General features: G+C 37.3%; 1 long non-coding RNA gene across 1 annotated transcript in view; it reads left to right on the top strand.

The window, feature by feature from the left end:
* The first annotated feature begins 348 nt into the window (after positions 1-348).
* The window catches only part of LOC148214236 (uncharacterized), a 75272-nt gene continuing 55711 nt past the window's right edge, over positions 349-19909 (top strand). Inside the window, exon 1 of the long non-coding RNA XR_015798554.1 lies at positions 349-449. This is a non-coding gene — a long non-coding RNA (uncharacterized LOC148214236). The remainder of the gene's footprint in view (positions 450-19909) is intronic.

Here is a 19909-nt window from a genome sequence, read left to right as displayed (position 1 = left end):
GGGGCGGGGGGAGGAAAACCTTCAGGATTGTTTAGGTTAAGCACTAGCTTATCTATACAGTTCTTAGACTCTGGAGCAGGTATCACATCTAGTCAAGGGCACTTTCAGGGCCCCTAACTCCAAAACAGAGTCATGGGATTGCAGTGCCAGACTTTTATAAATAGCCCTGGCATTGCTCCTGGAATTTGGCGCGTGGACACAGGCCTTGGGACTAGGTCAGTGTTGTCCAAACTTGGCCACTTTAAGATGAGTGGACTTCAACTCCCGGAATTCCCCAGCCAGCATGGCTGGCTGGGGAATTCCAAGAGTTGAAGTCCACTCATCTTAAAGTGGCCAAGTTTGGACAACACTGGACTAGGTGCTGTGTTATCTAAACCATCTTGGGGTCTCTCCACTGTTGCCTTATGGTAGCTCCTGACAGTAGAGGAAGAGTTTTATCATCTTGCTTGGTATGGTCTATTTTTATATGTTTATGTATTTCTGTTTAATTCTATCTTATGCTCTTGTATTCCTGTTTAAATCTGTTTGCTAGAGTTAACAATAAAACGTAAAATCTCCTTATCTACTGGTATGTTCATTGTCTCTGGATCTAAAAGAACCAAAAGAACCAATTGCCTGGGCACCTGATCACTGCCTTGACAATTGGCAAAACAATGACACCAGAAAAATTATCTGAAATATATAAAGATACTTCAAATCTATGTTGGAAATGTGAACAAGAAGGGACATTTTATTATGCTTGGTGGATGTGCAAAAAAGCTGGAAGCTTTTGTGTTCAAATGTATACACTGATTCAGAGGATTTTAAAGGTTAATATACAACTAAAACCAGAACTTTTCCTGTTGGGACTAATGGATAAATAGTTGGAAAAAAGTCATGGAACTTTGTTTTTATATATGATAACCACAGCAAGATTATTGTATGCACAAAAATGGAAAGATTTGACAATACTTAAAACGGAGGAATGGATGGTGAAGATGATAGAACTTGCTGAGATGGTCAAATTGACCTGTTGGATTAGAGAAAAGGCAATATCTACATTTATTGCTGACTGCAATCCCCTTATGGACTTTTTGTGTAAAACAGAAAAAAATGAACTTATGATCTCTGGTTTTGATGATTAGATAGGATAGATTATAGAAAGAAGAGAGTCACAATGTAACTTTAGAGAAACAGGTAAATCTACAATTGTACTGTACTTATAACTGATGTAAAGGAGATCAGAAGCCTTTTCTTTTCTTTTCTTTTCTTTTCTTTTCTTTTCTTTTCTTTTCTTTTCTTTTCTTTTCTTTTCTTTTCTTTTCTTTTTTCTCTTCTCTTCTCTTCTCTTCTCTTCTCTTCTCTTCTCTTCTCTTCTCTTCTCTTCTCTTCTCTTCTCTTCTCTCTTTTCTCTTTTCTTTTCTTCTTTTCGCACTTTAGCTTTCTCTTTTATTTCTTCCTTTTTCTTTTCTCCTTCTTACTCTATTTTAGTTTGTATTAATTTTTACTCTTGTTTTTAAAAGTTTCATAAAATTATATTAAAAAAAAAGAAGTCACTTGCATGTGTAGGATCAGCTAGTTCACCTGGTTCAAAATTTTACTATGTACTTCAGTTCTAGAGATAATGACACAGTTCTTGTAGAAGAACCTTACAAGCTACTTTTGTACAAGAATCAAGAAGTGAACTTTATAAACTTCTGAATTCTCTTCTAGAATGGGCCTGAACTTAAGGAGAAATGTCCAACGTTTCCTCCCATTGTCCCCACCAGACCCCACATAACTTTGCTTTATTTATATGACTCATAATATGATTAGTGCTAGCATGTGAGGAGAGCAAAAGAAAGGATTACACCCACCTTCTTTATCTATCTACCCAGCATGCTGTATTAGAGAATTGAATAGGAATCAGGCCACACATTCCTAATAATTATTTAGTTGATAAAGGAAGATAGTTCAGACTGTAACTCTGGGAAATAAAGTCCCTATTCTTTTTTGGTAAAATTGCTGAATGTATGGATCTTAGCTATGGTGTCAAGAAGTACATAATGTATAGTAGCAGCTTTCCAGAATGTCATAATACTGACACTTAGATAAGAAAGCGTATTGCAGTAACAGAGATATTTATGAAGTAGAATTCAGATGAAAAATGTGGCACAACTTTTACAAGAAAAAATGTTTTCTAAAATAATATCCTTTATTATGACAATATTTCAAAAGTACTAAGAAATTGAACAAAAATATTGACTTGCTCCAATTGAGAACAAGAAATATTACCTAGATTCTGATTTGGATTCATAATGCCATTACTCTACTTAGCAAATCACATACAGTAGTTCATGGCCTGGTTCCTATCTTTACTTTAATTTAGGACATTGGCAAATCTGATCAGCTACTTGATATTTATCCTGCTGCTTTTGTGATCCTTGATTGATGAGGATTGCCTCTTCAGCATCTCAGAACATATGGCAAATAATACGAGTAAAAATAATAAAAAAAGGGACTTTCGTGTAATTTTTCAGCCTCCTAAATCTCCTACTCCCATCTCTATGAATAAAAATTTACTACAGCATATATATCAGAATGTTAGGAATACAGTTCTCTACCTGTTGTAAATACAGAATATATTTTACAATTCAGTTTGCTCTCTGTTTTGTCTGAAATTGACATACTGTAGTATAATTCTCAGCTTCCTTGCCCAGTGCAATAAGAACATGATCGATGCCCTCCAGAATGGCAAAAAAGAGAATGTTAACCACAGGGTTCAACCCTCTGACCAAGAAACCTCTTGGCAATATGCTTAAACTGAAATTAGTTGACTACACACTGTGTTTCAGATATTTTTTTTCCAGTCTAATGCAATCACATTGATTGTTATATCTTATTTATTTTTTGCCTTACTGGGATTCTGAAAGACTGAATCAAAGCTACAATCAAGGATTGTCCATAGACCATTGAGATATCAGCTTTCCTATGTTTATTTTTCTAATTATTTTGTTAAACAGTGTATGAGCTTTGTTGAATCTAGCCATAACATGTTTTAGTATTTTCTATGGTTTCTCATAAAATTTTCAAAGTGCTGTGAGGTTCCTGAAAAATATAATCAAATAAATTTTTTGCTTCTTCACTGAGGCCTCTTCACCATAGTTCAGCTAAGGTGCTGTCCTATCTGTGAACCAGAAGGAAACTAAAATCATATAGGTTTTTCTACCTTCATTGTGAGGTTCAATTGCCTTTCTTCTAGATTTCATCCAGTGGAATGAAAGCACCTTCATATCTGGTGTAGAAAAGGCTACTTTCTCCCTTCCCCTCCTCTGTGTCACCAGTTGGTGGAAAAACTGTCTGTCAATCACACATTTTTATACTTGTTAAATATAGGTGGAGAAAGTTCCCAAGAAACTAGTTGATGTTAGATGTTTGGAGACTAGTAAGACTCCAGCCTTAGTGCAGGTCTGTGCATTTTCTGATACATACTAGCAGCAGAGAAGATTTATCTTTTTTTCCCCCCTATGCTTCTGAAACTGAAATATAGTCAATCTTACTATATTCAAAAGCCAACATCTGGGGAGAGAAGAACATTCTGACCTATAAAATAGTTCTGTAATCTATGATAAATAGGTTTCTGAATTTCTCAATGAAATTTGGGGGCAGAGAAACTGAGTGGATTCTTGTTTTGTAGAGGGAAATAAGCAATTCTAACTATTTCTCAAGAACAGGAGGCATAATGTCCCATAATGGAGGCAATAGCACAATTATTGATGGCAACAACAACAATGGGAGAAGATGCTCATCATGTCTTCTCATGGAATTAAGTTGAAGCAGGGGAAGCCAGGGAAGCTGAAAAACAGGACATTCATATACAACCATTGACCATTCTGTAACTGTTATGTGCAAGGAGAAATTCCCTTCTCCTTTCAGAGAAATTTCAAATGCGCGTTCTCTTTTATTATAGTGGCAGGAAGGAAAAAAAAACAAAAACATGGAGGGCAATTTCTTTGTCCACTACTAGGGTCTTAAAGGAAAAAAGACTAACCTTAATAAAACACTTAAATACATTTTATTCCATCACATTAAAATATGTGCTTGTTTATACCTATCCCACTTGAGGATGCCCCAAGTATCTCCTTGCATCAGACTTTCTGTCCCATTGTGCTTCACATATCTAATGAGAATGCAGTTCAGCTTTCTGTAACCTGGTGTCCTTCAGATGTATAGAGACTACAATTCCCAGAATTCCCAGCCACCATACTTGCAGGCTCATAAAATTTTCAGTGTTTTTGCTTGAGACTGATATGGACCACTGCTAAAATCACACTGTTAACCAGGCTATCTTCCCTAGAAAAGATTCAGTTCATTAAACATTTCAACCCTTAGGAAAAAAGGTACAGATTCTTAGTACTAATAGTAATAGTACTAGTACTAGTAATTTTTTTCATTTCTTTTGAAAAGCAAATGTGTTTTAAAAGTTCTTTATGAGTGTATATTTAGTGCATTAAAATATTTTAGGCTGATGTTTACCACTGCACATGTTCAGAGTAGGACATAGGAAAAGTGGCTATGCATTATACTACTTTATATAATTATATCTAAATCTCTTTGGTATAGGGAAGATGGAAGTAAATTATGGAGGAAATGCATTCAGGGTGATGTTAATGTTATTAGACACCTTCATTATAATGTATGATGAAGCATGTAAGTGAAATTTCCCTGGACTCATGGGTAACATATTGATTTTGGCAGACATTGAAGTTTCCATTTGATGCTTAAACAAAATCTAATTTGACTTCAGATTTTGCAGAATATTTTACAGTAATTAGACATGTTTGTGCTTTATTGATTTTTAAGATGAATATACACATGTAGGGAATTCTAAACCTCCCACCTCAAGGAAATCAAGCTCCCTGCTTTGCTAAATTTCTTCCAATTAAATCTCCTTTTCCTAATGTGGCAATCATTACACTAGAAAAGAAGTAAACATGTAAAAGCTTGCCGAGTAAAATAATAATGAAAATGAACATTCATTAGATGTTTTTAATGGGAATTTGCCTTGGAATGCACAGGATGATCATTTGCACTGGCCTTTACAAACATTTCTTCTGTCTTTGCTTTAAAAATTAAATTACCAATACTTGGTGTTGTTATGTAAGCATTCCTATTACACCACCAACAGACAGCTCCAATGTAAATATGTCACAGTATAACTAATACATGCAAACCCACACACATGTCTCATCATGATCATCATGAAAGTTGGCCACACCTCTAGTACACAAATAACTTGCTAAACTCCCACAAAGAGGTCTACCTACCTGCATATCAGTGTCTACATGTTTTGCGTGGTCATTCCGGCAAGTAGTAGAGAGAAGACAGGCAACAACTTGGGGCTTCTATTAGTAACCTGGACTCTTTTAAAAGCTGTAATAAATCATTTTGCTTTGTGCATTTAATTAATATATATAGCATAATCTTTTGATCCCTTTGCAAATTTCTCTTGGAGAAGGGCTGTTTATGGCTGTACATCTTCCAAGAGGTGTATCAGTTTGCTGAATAGTTAAATGAAATGTCCCTTTGCAGAATTACTACAAAGTGAAGCTCTGTGCCCCACTTTTATGAGATTCTGCTGTTTCATTTTGTATGTAGGCAGAGCCACACTCTCTCTACGGACCTCTGTGTGTACAGTGCAGGAGCAAAAACCCCTGTTAGTAAGGCAGATTGGCCCTCTCTTGATCTTATATTGTCAGGTGTACTGGGCCTCCATGAGGTGCTTTGCAATGTATCTCTGACACACTCAGGTCCTAATTGAGGTAGATTACCCATAATCCACCTGCCTCTAGATATATCAAACAATAGTCCTACTGTTTTCAGTAGCATTTCTTTTGTATGGATTTCTTCTGGGGTGAAAACCTAAAATCCAGTTCCAAAGGAAATGCAACTGGAATTCTTTTAGATCATTGCATTAGACTAACTTTTGATTTAAGAGACAGTGCCAAAGTCTTCAAAAACTTCTAATGTGATTTCTCTTTTTTAAGGCAGGAAATGTGGAAATCATCAGATTGAATCCTGTAGTTGTCATATTTATTTGTAACCGCCTGACAGGCTGTTTTTTTTAACCCTGGGCTGGACTTTGATCTGATTAGTATATTGTGTGATGATTTAAAACTTCATTATCCTTATAAGGGCAGAAAGAAAAGCTAAGCAATGTGAGATAATAAAAGAAAAAAAGAAACAGGAAGGAGAAGGAGGAAGACATGAAGAGAAGAGAAGCTTCAAACTGGTGCCTAAACAAGTAATGATCTATGGATGCATAAATATTGAAAATAACAAGAACTGGAGGAATGTTCAGCAGTAAACTATCCTTTTCAAAATAGACAGAGATATTTTGTCCCTGGAATATTTCTTCCAGCTGAAATGTATCAGGCAATTTTTGAATAGTTTTAGAATTAGCATTAATATTAAGAACATATAGAAGGATATCTGGAACACCTAGAATAGTTTGTGCGAGGACAACAAATTTTTCCATGGATCTTTGATTACTGATAGAACTTAGATATTTAAAATACGTTGGAACAAAATAGATACAGAAGCAATCTTGTGTTTATTTACTGCAGCAAGAATTCCAAAAGAAACATAGTGGATTTTTTTAAAAAGTTACCTTCGATATGGTATTATATTAAGCAATTGTGAACAACAATCAATCTTACAACTCATTGCAAGGAAGCTGTAACAATACTGAGCTTTTGAGAGTGGATTCTCCCATTGATAAGAAAGCTAGCAACCACTGTGTAGACAATATCCAGGAGCAGGCCAGCCTGTTTTGTCAGACTAGATAGTCTTCTTCCCTACTACCCATCAGTTTATAAGAAAGCAAGCAAGAAGCTAACTACTTTGAATTGCTTATATCAATGTTTCTCAACCTTGGCAACTTTAAGATGTATGGACTTCAACTCCCAGAATTCCCTTGCCAGCATGGCTGGCTGGGGAATTCTGGAAGTTGAAGTCCACACATCTTTTTTTTTAAAAAATAATATTTTAATTAAAGTTTATACACACACACACACACACACACACACACACAAATACAAAACCAAGAGACCTACAAGCAAAAAGAAAAGAGAGAGAGAGAAAGAGAGAGAGAGAAAGAAAGAAAAAGAGAAAGAAAAAAAATATAAAAGGTGACTTCCCCCTTCCTCCAAACAACTATATGCATTAACAGTAACTTAACACCTTCTCTAATAGTACTAAAAAGTCCTCTTCATCCCCTTTCTCATCCCTAAACAATATCCAAATTACGAAGAATATTCAACAATCAATCTAATTAGCAAAAGCATTAAGAGTGCCAGTGATAATAAACTATACATTTTAAGCTTAAACAAATAGGTCTAGTTTACATTTTAACTTCTAATTTTTTTCTGAAAAGTAAAACCTAACAGATCTCTCCCCTTAAGCATACAAACGGCCAATAATAATAACATGTATTTTAAACTAAACCTAATACATCACTTTTACAGGTATAAATCATTGTCTTACAGTCCTGGTCAGAAAAAGAAAATTCAATATTAACAATCCAAGATCAAAACATAATTTAACCCTGATCTGATAGACCCACTTTGAATTCCTTTGTCTTCTTATTGGAAGGCTCAGTCTTCAGTCTCTTCTCCAAATAAAACCCCAGATAGTAATCTCTTATCATTCTCTCCCTATTTTTGGAAAAGGTTTCAGAGATTCACTGTTTCCCTTCCATGGGTCCAGATAACTCTCAAAGTCACTCTTCTGATCCATTACAGCTTCTTTCTCTGTATAATTTTTATAATCAAGCAACTTTGAATCCATCTTCAGATCCATTTTCCATATCTTCTGTGTCTCTCTTATAATCCGGCATTTCTTTAAAGTCTATTTTAAATTCTTTATTCAAGTCTTCCTCAACTTCTATGTTATCCAATAAAAACTTTTCTTCTTCTGCAACCTCTGTTAGTCCCAATTTTAAAAATAGTTCCTGGACACACTGATTCCAAACAGCTAACAATTCTTCTTTGAAAGAAGGATACTCCTCCATTGTGATAAAAGATACCTTTTCCTTTAATTGCTGTCTGGTTCTCTAGTTAACTTTCAAAATTCAGTCTTATCTGGTGTTTATTTTCAGAAGCAAAACTTTCCCAGGACAGATTTTCTTGCAGTTAAATCCAAACTCACTTACTGTATTTTCTTAAACATTTAAAACAATCCTTAAGAAAGTTGTTTCAAATCCATCTAGCATCTTAACTGTCCCCAATCAGCATTCTTAGTTCCCTTTCGCTGTTTCCAAAAGTTAAAATATTTCTTTTTAATCTTTAGATTTTGATCTTCTTTCTCCCAGGATATAAGGAAATTCTCCTGGTGTACAAGAACTTGTCTTTCAGGAGGTTTTTAATTGCCAAATAAATCACGAATAGACAGTTTCCATTATTAATTAAAAGAGGAAGTAAAAGCAGATCTAGTGTTTTGAAGGCTTCGCACCATGGTTGGGCTCAATGTTTTTCTCTTGATTCCCAGAGTGCTCCGCCCACTTGAGATTGCTAAATTGAAATATCTTCACAGGGAGCCTCTGTAAGGAGTACCTGTGGGTGATCCTGCCACTCTCCTTTATCTGGAGGTGATACCAAAGAGCTGAACTGATTGCCAGTTCCTCTAATTGCTGTGGTCATCTGCCGTATTCCCTGGAAGTCCTGAAATCCACACATCTTAAAGTTGCCAAGGCTGAGAAACACTGGCCTATATATTGTATAAGGTACACATTTGAAAGCAAGAATACTAGTTGGAATTCTATTCCATCACCTTAACTTTCTTTCCCTAACACAACTTAGTAATTATGGCTCAGAGAGACTTATTTCTTGATTATTTCTAGTGTTTCTAGTTTCAACTGCTGCCAGAGAGATATCACTGAATGTTTATCTGAAACAAACGCAGGGCAATCTAGATGTGCTTAAAAACACTTAGACTTAATCTAGACAATATGAAAATTTTGTTGGCAGGGAAACAAGAAATTCAGAGACTGGGGAAATAGCCTGTTCTAGATGAAGCTGCTGTATAGAGGGCTTCATTCCTTTTGAAAGAAGAACTTTGACTATGGCCAGGCAAGTTTTATCCATCTTCAGATAGTATGCCAATTGCAGCCTTTACCTAGTATTTGAAAACTCAGTACAATGTGACAATAGATGTAGGCTAGTATGTACTTTAGAGATCATATATATCTTCACTGACTTCTAACTTGTTTCTGAATTCATGGATCACTGACTTACCTGAAACAGTTCCTCCTCATGTATAAGCCTACCCATAAAATATAAGCTTTGACAGAAGCTCTGTTATATGTCCAACCATCAAGAAGGGCTAGATTGTAGATACATGACATAAGACATCTCCTCTCACAACAGGAAAAGCAAAGGGAGGTCAGCTTACCTCCATTTTACCTGAATTTTAGACTTATAGTAAAGCTGTACTATTTTATCAAAACTTTAATGGTCTCTAGTGGATTTTAATTTTGTTTTCACTTGTTCTAAAGTATATTTGCCCCCCCCCCCGTTTTGTTGATAATTTAATGTATTTTTAGGCATTATAGTTTTAGATTGCTAAGAGGGCTTTAAATGTGCAGAATAGTTATTTATTAACATAATTTATAAATAATGCTAGTACTATTATTTTCTACTACTACTACCATTATTGTGCTAATTACTGTAATTGTAAATTCTATTCGTACTATTATTATATAGGTTTTTATAATTTGCTTCTATCAATACAAAGATAAATGATTTCAGCGCAAAGGGAAAGGAGCAGATTTTTTTTTTTAAAATCCTGGCAAATTGATGCAATGTAGGGATAAGCATATATTTAGAGTGGTAGGTGAAATACAGATAGTCCTGACTTACCAACCACCTCATTTAGCGACCATTCAAAGTTACAATGATATAAAAAAAGAGCTTTGTGTCCAATCCTTGCATTTATGACTGTTGCAGCATCCCACAGTCTCATGATCACCTTTTGGGTATTGTGCAAACAATGTGCATTTACACAGTGTCCCATGGTTACGTGATTGCCATTTTTGTGCTTTCCAACTGGCTTGTAACAAGCAGAGTTAATGGAGAATGCAGAAGTAAAATAGTAAGTTGCGGTCATGTGATGTTTTGCTTAATGACCACAGTGACTCACCTAACAACTGAATGGGAAGTGACATCATAAGTCCGTTGCAGTCACGTGATTTTCTGTTTAGTGACCTCAGCACTTAGTGATGGAGTTGCTGGTCCCAGTTGTGGTCACTGAGCGAGGACTACCTGTATATTGAATGTTCTAACTTTTTATGTTCTTAGTGTTCTGTTTCACTATGACGCCCCCAAAATTATAACAAATGTCTCTATTTCTTAATCCATCCTACCTTGCAGGGCTGTGGCAGCAATCATATTAGAAAGTGTTCTAGGCAAGAGTACCTGATGCTTCTGTTGCTGCCTAGTTGAGATGAAGAAAGTGGCAGCAGGTGACGATTACTTTGTTTTATGTGTGGTTGTCTTCCTTCTCAAAATAATTCTTGTCTGCATTATTGATTTAAAAACAGCATGCTTTTTTTTTTTTTTTTTTTGCTTCCCTGGGAGAGGAGAGAGGGACATTTTATTTACAATGCTGTTCAGATTATCTCTATTGAAAAAATTCCTTTTGACTTTTTTCAACAGATGCCTGGCACCTGGGATATGGGAGGGAGTCCATTTTTTGGGCTGTTATCTTCTCTCTGTTCAGTATCATTTGCTGAAGCACTCCAGGAATAGGACAATATAATACAATGAATTTGCTCTTTGAAAATGTTCTCATTCTCTACAATACAATTTCATAATCTCTAAGTCAGAAGTGCAGCAATTTGGTTCACTCAAATGATGACAATAAGAGGAGATGATGGAATGATAAAAGGGTCAGAGCCAAAATGGGTGGGAAAGCTCCCTTTTTCTCTGCCACATACCAAATTCTTTTCTTAATCCCATTTTCTGATAATCTATTTTCCCACATCTCCCTCTCCACATTCTAGATGTAAACTAGAACCTTGAATCAGTTCATATTAAGCCAAGGGCATGTATACAGATTGTTTTCCTTCACACATACAATTAGATTTTGTCCATGATGATTATACAGCTATGATTTATTCCATTACTTCAATGTGAAATACACTCAAATGTGCAGAAGCAATGATTTGATACTGTTCTTAATGTTGCCTTTTCCTGCAGAGACATTAACTACATGGTACAGTAAATGTCAAGAATCTAGTGACTGGCGACTTTCACCAGTGATTTTTAATATTTTGGACAGAATATTGGTAATAAACAAGCACATTTCATTCCCATCTTTTATGCACAGAATATGACATTTATCAGCCCCTGCTTATAAATGTCATCAATAAAGTTCATGATACAAGTAATTGTTATGGTAGCCCATTGCAATCTTTGTTCTATATTCTTGAAAATACGAACCATCCATTGAGAAGTTCAACTTTCTTTCCTATTACTTACTTTGAGAGCATATCAATTTCTTTTTGATTTATGGCAAAGTAATAGTGCACAATGACTACTATAATCTCACAGAAGTTTACTATTCATAGAGTCCTTCCTATTTTCACAGAAGTTGTTCTTTTCAGTAAATAAAATGACCAGGAAATTATAATAACGGTTTTGACATCCAAGAGCATTTTTCATTTTTGCTCACTTTGAGATCTAATATGGACTGAGGACAGCTATAGATGTTGAGACTAAGATCCAATGTAAAGACACCAAGTTCCACTTTTTTCCATGGATCTTGCCTCTAATAAGATTTTATTGGCTCTTGCAGGACCAAACAATGTAGAGACAGGTGTGGGGATGAGGAATAGTGTCTAATGGTATCATCAAGGCTTTATTGGCAAAAGAGCTGGAGTCCTCTGAAGTATAACAGAGATATGCAGTCCATTGTTCCAGTTGGGTCAGCCCTAATATTTTTAAAGTGGATGGAAATTCAAAATGGAGGCTGTTCTAGGGCTCTAGTTTATAGGGATCATCATAAACCATTTTTAAAAAATATTTAGTTGCACACACTTTGAAGCTGAGCATGTAGGGCTACTAGGGCAGGGCTAACACATACCACCTCACCCATGTTCTTTCCACATTTTGTATCCACATGAATGCATGATTAAGGCTTCAGACACCTTGTGATCCTATGATGTGGCTTTCAGGGTTTGGTTTTTTAACTTGAGATGAGTTTCATGCAGGCTTTTTTTGTCAAATAGACATCCTCTTCATAAAACAGTGCTAGGGAAACTTTGTGATCTATATCAGATGCACTTCCCTTGGAGGAGTAACTGTTCAGAAAATAGCTCCCGTGTTGAACAAGACTGGTCACAACCTGCCCGTTTACCAGAAGACAAGCCATCCTCTAGAGCAGTGTTGTCCAAACTTGGCCACTTTAAGATAAGTGGACTTCAACTCCCAGAATTCCCCAGCCAGCATGGCTGGCTGAGGAATTCTGGGAGTTGAAGTCCACTCATCTTAAAGTGGCCAAGTTTGGACAACACTGCTCTAGACTCTCAGAATGCCCTCTATCCCAGCTCATCTTTCATTTTTCTTGAAACCATTTCAGGCAAAACAGAGGATACATCCACTTTCATTTTTATTTTCTAGGAATCCTATACAGTATAAAATAAAGATGATGAAGGCTGGCATTTTGCTTTGCAGCTTTCCATTTAATTTACTCAAATTAAAATAATCCTTTAGAAATGAAGTCCAGTGTCAGGAGGCATTATATTGCCTACTCCTGGGTTAGAGAGAATTTCTCTTCCTTAGTTAGTATTCATATCAAGAGAGATTCACTGAAGTAACCTGTATCTTTCCTAGCTGTAAAATATTCTTGATTTAGTAATACGCGGTGTCTTTAGCTCAACCATCAGGGAAAAGAGGGGGAAGCCAGCCACCTAGGATCCTATATCTGTGTCAGGGATTTCTCCTATTACTCAAATCAAGGACAAACCACTAACTATTTTGCATAAGTTGCTTTGCATATTAAAGAACTTCATAAATAAGCTAGAAGCAGAGATTTTACTAGGTGATTTTTTGGTGAACAAAAGGGAAGAATACCCGAATAAGATTATGTTGTAATAATTTTCCTGATCATTCTGTCACATTTTCCCATGTTCACACACTGCAATACTAGGTGGTTTGAAACAATACTGCGGATAATACAAGGTTGTATACATTGCAAGATATATAACTCTTGAGGGGAAAAATCCAATTTTTAATACAGTAGGACTATAATCTTAGTCTGTAAAACAATTGCTCCTTAGCCAAGGGTACCTTAGCTGTCCTGTAGCTTAGCAACAAGTGCTAAGCAATGTATTGTTTGTAATCACTGTTCAGGTCTGGCTTTTATCTAGTGAGGAACCACTTAGTTAAAAACCAATCTATATACAAGAACATCATCCCTCCAAGGAGACAGAATAAGTCATTGTTCATTTTAACTGGCTTCAAGGGAGTATTTGCCTAAAAAATAAATATAAAAGGAAACATAATGTCAGATAGACCAGCTGGCATTGTGAGTTTTAAAGTGCCAGATTTGACATAATGTACTAATTAGTGAATTAGCTGACTTTTAAAAATCCTCATAGGTAACAACACAAAAGGAATTAAGCATGGACATATTCAACATGAAAACTGCAGCCTGGATTTCAGGGGTATCCATGAGGGATAGATCAAATAAGTCATGATGGTGTCTACAACTGTGAAATTGAAATCCCCACCATTTTTACATGTGTTGCATGTGTGATGTGTAAAAAGAGGCAGGGCTTCAGTTGTGTGGTTGTGGCCATCATCTTGCCTTTTTCGACAATCCCACTCCTATGGATGCCCCTGCTGGATTCCTATCTGTGCTAAATGCTTACTTGATTTTACCATGGTGTGTTGAGTAGCCATACTGGTCTGGTTTACCTGTCATGCTCAGCCAAACTCATACCAAATGCAAATCACATTAAGTGTGAAAAACACATTAAAATAGTGCCAATACCATACCATACTATGCTAGACCTAACTTTGTGAAAAGTTAGCATAGGTGGTCAATAATATGAAGATATTCTGGACTGACCTGTGCTAATGTGGAACAATCTTCCCTAACCTGGTGCTTTTAAAGTCTCATGTTTTCCTTCATTCAGTCTGAAGAACCAGGTGAATCTCTCAGCTTTTGGAGAACAGGGGTAGCGCTTGCACGGTGCTGCATGTTGAAGGAATATTTAAAAGCTATCATTGCTCCAAATTTATGACCTGCATGGGACATTATATTTAACAGTTAAAGCTAATATTGTACTTTAGAAAGTTATAAAACTTCTTATTTAAAATGATTTAATGTCAACTAAAAGGAGACAGACAGACAGATGCTTTTTTTTTTCCTTTCTATTGTCATCTTTCCTCACAAGATCTATGGTAATTTACTATTATGTGGCCAGCATCATAGAACAGCTCAGTCTACATCATGAAAGGAAAAGAGTTAGACCAGTTTCCTATATTGCCCTTCTCCAATACCATGCTCCTAATATAAACACAGCTGCTTTGAGAAAAATATTAGGTTGGACAATTAAGAATCTCCTATATATATATCCTCTAATTAGGTGCTTAGTTTGGGATTTTCCAGCAGTGATATCAGAATGCCATTGAAAGTCATTGCCCTACTTGAAATTTGCCACAAAGCAGTCTTTCACTGTCGTGTCGCATAGAAAGTTCCTTTGAAGATATATCTGACTATTTTACTGTTCTCCTTCTCCCATAGGATTTTTTTTAAGCTTTCATTTTAGATTCCAAAAGAGAGATAAATACAAGGACATACATTCAAGAAAACTATGCCTAAGAAATTAAGCCGTTATAGCAAGGACAGTGTTGATATAGGCCTTGACTGAATAGGCTCTGGCTTGGGACAGCACAGAGCCATAAGTCCCATGAAGCCAACAAGTGATTGGCCCTGGCCATGGATTCTACTGTTTAAGCATCTTTCCCAACCCTGAGAAATCATTCCACAGAGAAATAGTTTCCATGCTGCAGGTTGAAGATAGTTATATTTGAGGACTAGTGCATCTGTTATGGTCATGACAGGGATGTATCCCAAACCAATTTCTTGATGGCAAATGGACTGTATAAAAATTGTAATATGTAAATGACTTTTAGTGGCAAATGGGCTATATTACAATTGTAATATGCAAACAATTCACTCTAGCAGCTTGAGATCCTGTCAGAGTGAATGGTGTTTGCCATCATTAGCAACTACAAGAATGTAGACATTGGTGTAGCCTTTCCATGGGATGGCAGTATTCTATGTGATAAGATCTTTTTTGTTGTTGTTTTGCTTTATTAATCTCCCAAAATATAACAACTGCAACAGCAAAGCAATTACATTTCAACAACACCAAATGTTAAATATCAAGTTGGATACATTTCAAATGCTCCCAAATCATATAGTTTAAATTAATAGGATAACAACACACATGGAACTTCCCTGTCCCCCTTCCCCCAAATACCCAGATGGAAAATACCCAGATGGAATATCCAGATGGAAAAGAAGAAGAAAAAGAAATCTATATCCTGGAAATACTTAATCTTAAAAAAGAAGCCTTATTAAATATTAGTGTCATGTCTAGTAACACTCACAATGGATGTTTGCATTTGACCCAAAGCCATCAGATGTTTTTCCTAAAGGAGATCATTGTATGTACTGAATTGGGTACAAGAATTTTTTCTCCCCATCCGGAAATCCATATCATGCTCAGGCCTGAGAAAAATGAAGCTCATCCCACTGCACACTCACTGTTTCTGACTTCTGTAAGCATTGACCAGATTGCAAACGCTAAGCTTAAAATCTGATTGTTCCATACAGCCAGTGAGATCTTCCAGGCTTCCCAGCAGAGCAGTTCTGATTCTCTTTTTCACTTCCCCCCTGATAATAATGAGGCACTTTCCTGACTTCATATTATTGTTCTTTAAATATTTATACAGTTCATTTTTTTTCATTTGGGGATGTCTTTATAGGTAGGAAGCCAAAATGCATTTGAGAATTCTTCCTGTAAACCTCACCGGGAAAACATCCTCTTATGTTTGGTTGATTTGTTTGAAAACTTTTCCTGAAGTTTATTTGCTGCCCTTTCTAGTGGCAAAAAGTTGTCAAACTCTGGTTATTGACTGAAAGCTATCCAAATGCCAGCCTGACTAATATTATGAGGACTGCCACAATTTCTCCAGTATAATTAGTAATTGATGTAGACTCCTTCTTTCCCCGCCCCCCTGGAATATTCAATTTCTTCCCACATCAGTTCCATGCAAAATGATCATTTTAAAATTAAAATCCATTGCCTACATAGTATCATAAATTCTTAAATACAGTTGTCAGCTATCCTTAAATGTGATGTTTTGAATTTGTAAGGAAGAAAAAAAATGTCTTTCATGGTCTAATTTAGAAATTCTCAAAATGTGCCTTCCAGATAGTTGTGAGTTCACACGGACGATCCACAAAAAGTTTGCAGGACATTCAAGAATATAGGCTCTGCACTGATTCCTCCCCCTCCTGGCCTCCCAACAACTGGCTATTTTAACTTAAGCCAGACTATTCAGCAGTCTAAAATGGTCCTGACTGAACACCTGTGTGATTTATATTTTCATAATACAAAGATCCTTCTCAGTGAGCTTAGCTAGGTCAAACTTGTGATTTCATGAAACAGCTGTTTGTGACACTGCTGATGCTGGTGCTGAAGACATGAAGATTATAATGCTATAACATTTGAATTATGTATATATTTTGATTTGTTGTACTGAAAAACAATAATGCTGGTCTATTGAGTAGTCTGCCCCCCCCCCCAAATACTTCCATGATTGGTTTTTCAAATTGATCTAGGAACATCTAATTCAACCACATTCTTTCATTTGATTTAAGTTGAATACTGATATTTGAGAACAAATTTTGGGAGGAATCAGTCCCTGCCCGCTACAAATGACTAATGTAAGCAATGATATGCTAACTTATCATCCTCCTCTCCACTGAAGATGGTTTAAGAATTGCAATGGATTACATCTAGCCCATATGCAGCTACAGTAATTTGATCTAATCCTGTTCAGTGGAATTTAAAGGAATTCTTCCAGTGGAGAGGATGGCAGAGTAGCAGCTGCGGGATAAAGTGATAGGGGTCAGCTGGGACCCCCGGGCTGTAAATGGGTGTTTTTACTGGGGGCAAGGGTGGGATAGGGTAAAGTAGCAAGCAGGGATGTATGCCTACTTTAGGGATGGTATGCCTACTTTAATCTGCCGAGTATGTCATGCAAGGGATTCCCCTTCCCTTAACTTTTCTTTTTAGCAAAGAACTAGATTATCAACATTATCCAAGGCATTCTTTTCTCAGAAAGTAATGAAAGAAAATAAATTGGTTTTGTTATCCTATAAATGCTGACAGGAGTATCAGCATCAAAAGGCAAAGAACTACATTTCATTATTTCTGAGCTCCAAATGCTCCTAATGGTAATTTTAGATAGATAAGTAGACAACGGACAGATGGACAGACAGACAGACAGACACATAGAATGTAGAACTACATGCATCACTCAATATAGAGAAGAATATATGCTTTCCTCATTGAGCTGGAGTTTTTCTTGGGATACAAGATAGCTAGCTAGCTAGCTAGCTAGCTAGACAGACACATCTTAAGTGACTGAAAATGATGAACTAAAGGAATTTGATAAGATATTATTGGCTCAAATGTGACTGTTCAGTGAATTCAAGTTATAGCCACATGAAACAGAGCAACTCCATAGGTTTTTTTTTTTACCCATAACAGATGGGATGACTATATCAACAAGCAGCTGTTTCTGTTCATGCTCCTCCTTACCAATAAGGATCACAGCAAAATTGAACCAGCAATTAAAATCACCTCGACCCTGTGTTTAAGGCTATTTTGAGGAGCCAGAGGATGAGATACAATATTAATGTGTCATTGTTCGGAAAGGGGTGGGAATTCCATTGGTTACAGCTGCTGTAAATTGCTGAGTTGTTGGCATTCTCATTCTACGATTCATATATATATATATACACACACACACACACACACACACACACACACACACCCTCTCACCCCTATGGGTGGTATGTGTCTTCCTCAATCTCGGGTCCTCTACCAGACGCCTGGGAGCTTGAGGGTTCTATGCAGTATCTTAGCTGTTCCTAGCACTGCACTCTTCTGGGCAGAGAGCTCTGATGTTGTTCCTGGGATCTGTTGGAGCCACTCTCCCAGTTTAGGAGTCATAGCCCTGCCACCACTGAGATTACTTTGGCCTTTACTTTCTACATCCTCTCTAGTTCCTCCTTCAGACCCTGGTACCTCCCCAGCTTCTCATATTCCTTCTTCCTGATGTTGCTGTCACTTGGTACCACTATATCTATCACCACTGCTGTCTTCTTGTCCTTGTCTACTACCATAATGTCTGGCTGATTGGCCAGTACCTGCCTGTCCATCTGGATCTGGAAGTCCCACAGGATCTTAGCCCTGTTATTCTCTATGACCTTCTGTGGAATCTCCCATCTGGACTTGGGAGGGTCTAGCCCATACACTGTGCAGATGTTCCTGTACACAATGTCAGCTACTTGGTTGTGCCATTCAGTGTATGCTGTTCCTGCCTGCATATTACATCCTGCCACTGTGTGTTGGACTGTCTCTGAGGCCTCTCAGTACAGTCTGCACCTTGGGTCCTGTCTAGTGTGGTAGACCCCTACTTCTATGGATCTGGTGCTTAGTACCTGTTCTTGTGCTGCTATGATCAGTGCCTCAGTGCTGTCTTTTAGTCTAGCCCTTTCCTTTGATAGGATTTCCCAGTGTCAGCCACCTCAGCTATCTGTTGATGGTACATCCCATGCAGTGTCTTGTCTTGCAATGGCACTTCCTCTGCTTGAAATTTCTCCCATGTTCTTATCTTTTGGTGGTACTTGGATGTTGCTGTCTTCCTTGCCTCCTCATTGTGGTTCCCGTGTGACTGTGGGATGCAAAGGTACTTGTAGCTGGCCTGTATGTCTGCTATGTGCCTGCTGGTAGTTCTACCCCATCCGTCTTAACTACCTTACCTCTCTTTACTACCATCCAGCCACACCTCTCTAGTCCAAATGACATCCCAGTGTCCTCACTGTAAATCCGTGTCAGGTGGATCAGTGAGTTAATGTCTCATTCACTCTTAGCATACAGCTTGATGTCATCCATGTAGAGGAGGTAGCTGATGGCAGTTCCACTCTTGAACTTTTATCCATATCCAGTCCTTGTGATTATCTGGCTAAGGGGGTTCAAGCCTATGCAGAATAGCAGCGGGGGACAGTGCATCACCTTGGTATATGCTGCACTTGATGGCCACTTGTGTGAGTTGTCTTGAGTTGACTTCCTGTGTTGTCCTCCACAGTCCCATTGAATCCTTAGTGTCCTGTTGACTTTGCATAGTGGCAGGCATTCACAGATCCATGTGTGTGGCATTGAGTCATAAGCTTCTTGTAGTCAGTCCAGGGTGAACTCAGATTGGCTTGTCTAGACCTAGAGACTCAGGCGACTGCTCTATCTATGAGCAACTTGTGTTTTGAGGCTCTGGTGTTGTTCCCAATGTCCTTCTGAGCTGTGCTCATGTCCTGGCCCATATGATCCTATAGCCTGGCTGCAATGATGCCTGATAGGACTGGATAGCAGCTGGATAGTGTAGTGGTTAGAGTGATGCCCTTTGACGTGGGAGACCTGGGTTCAAATCCTGGCTGGTACCTCCCTTACCAGTAGGGGTCCTTGGGCAAAACCCCCTAATGCTTCACTTGCCTACCTCAGATATGAGAGTGACATAAACTAAGAGAATCATGCCGGCTTGGACATCACCCAGATTAACAAGGTCTAGATGTTGGGGAACTAGGACAATCT

Source organism: Python bivittatus, unplaced genomic scaffold, assembly GCF_059951505.1.
Source record: "Python bivittatus isolate LINGU-HERP-01145 unplaced genomic scaffold, Pbiv_v1 ctg000700_np1212, whole genome shotgun sequence".
Lineage (NCBI taxonomy): Eukaryota > Metazoa > Chordata > Lepidosauria > Squamata > Pythonidae > Python > Python bivittatus.
Note: the sequence above shows the minus strand (reverse complement) of the source record. Positions and strands in the feature narration are given on the sequence as shown.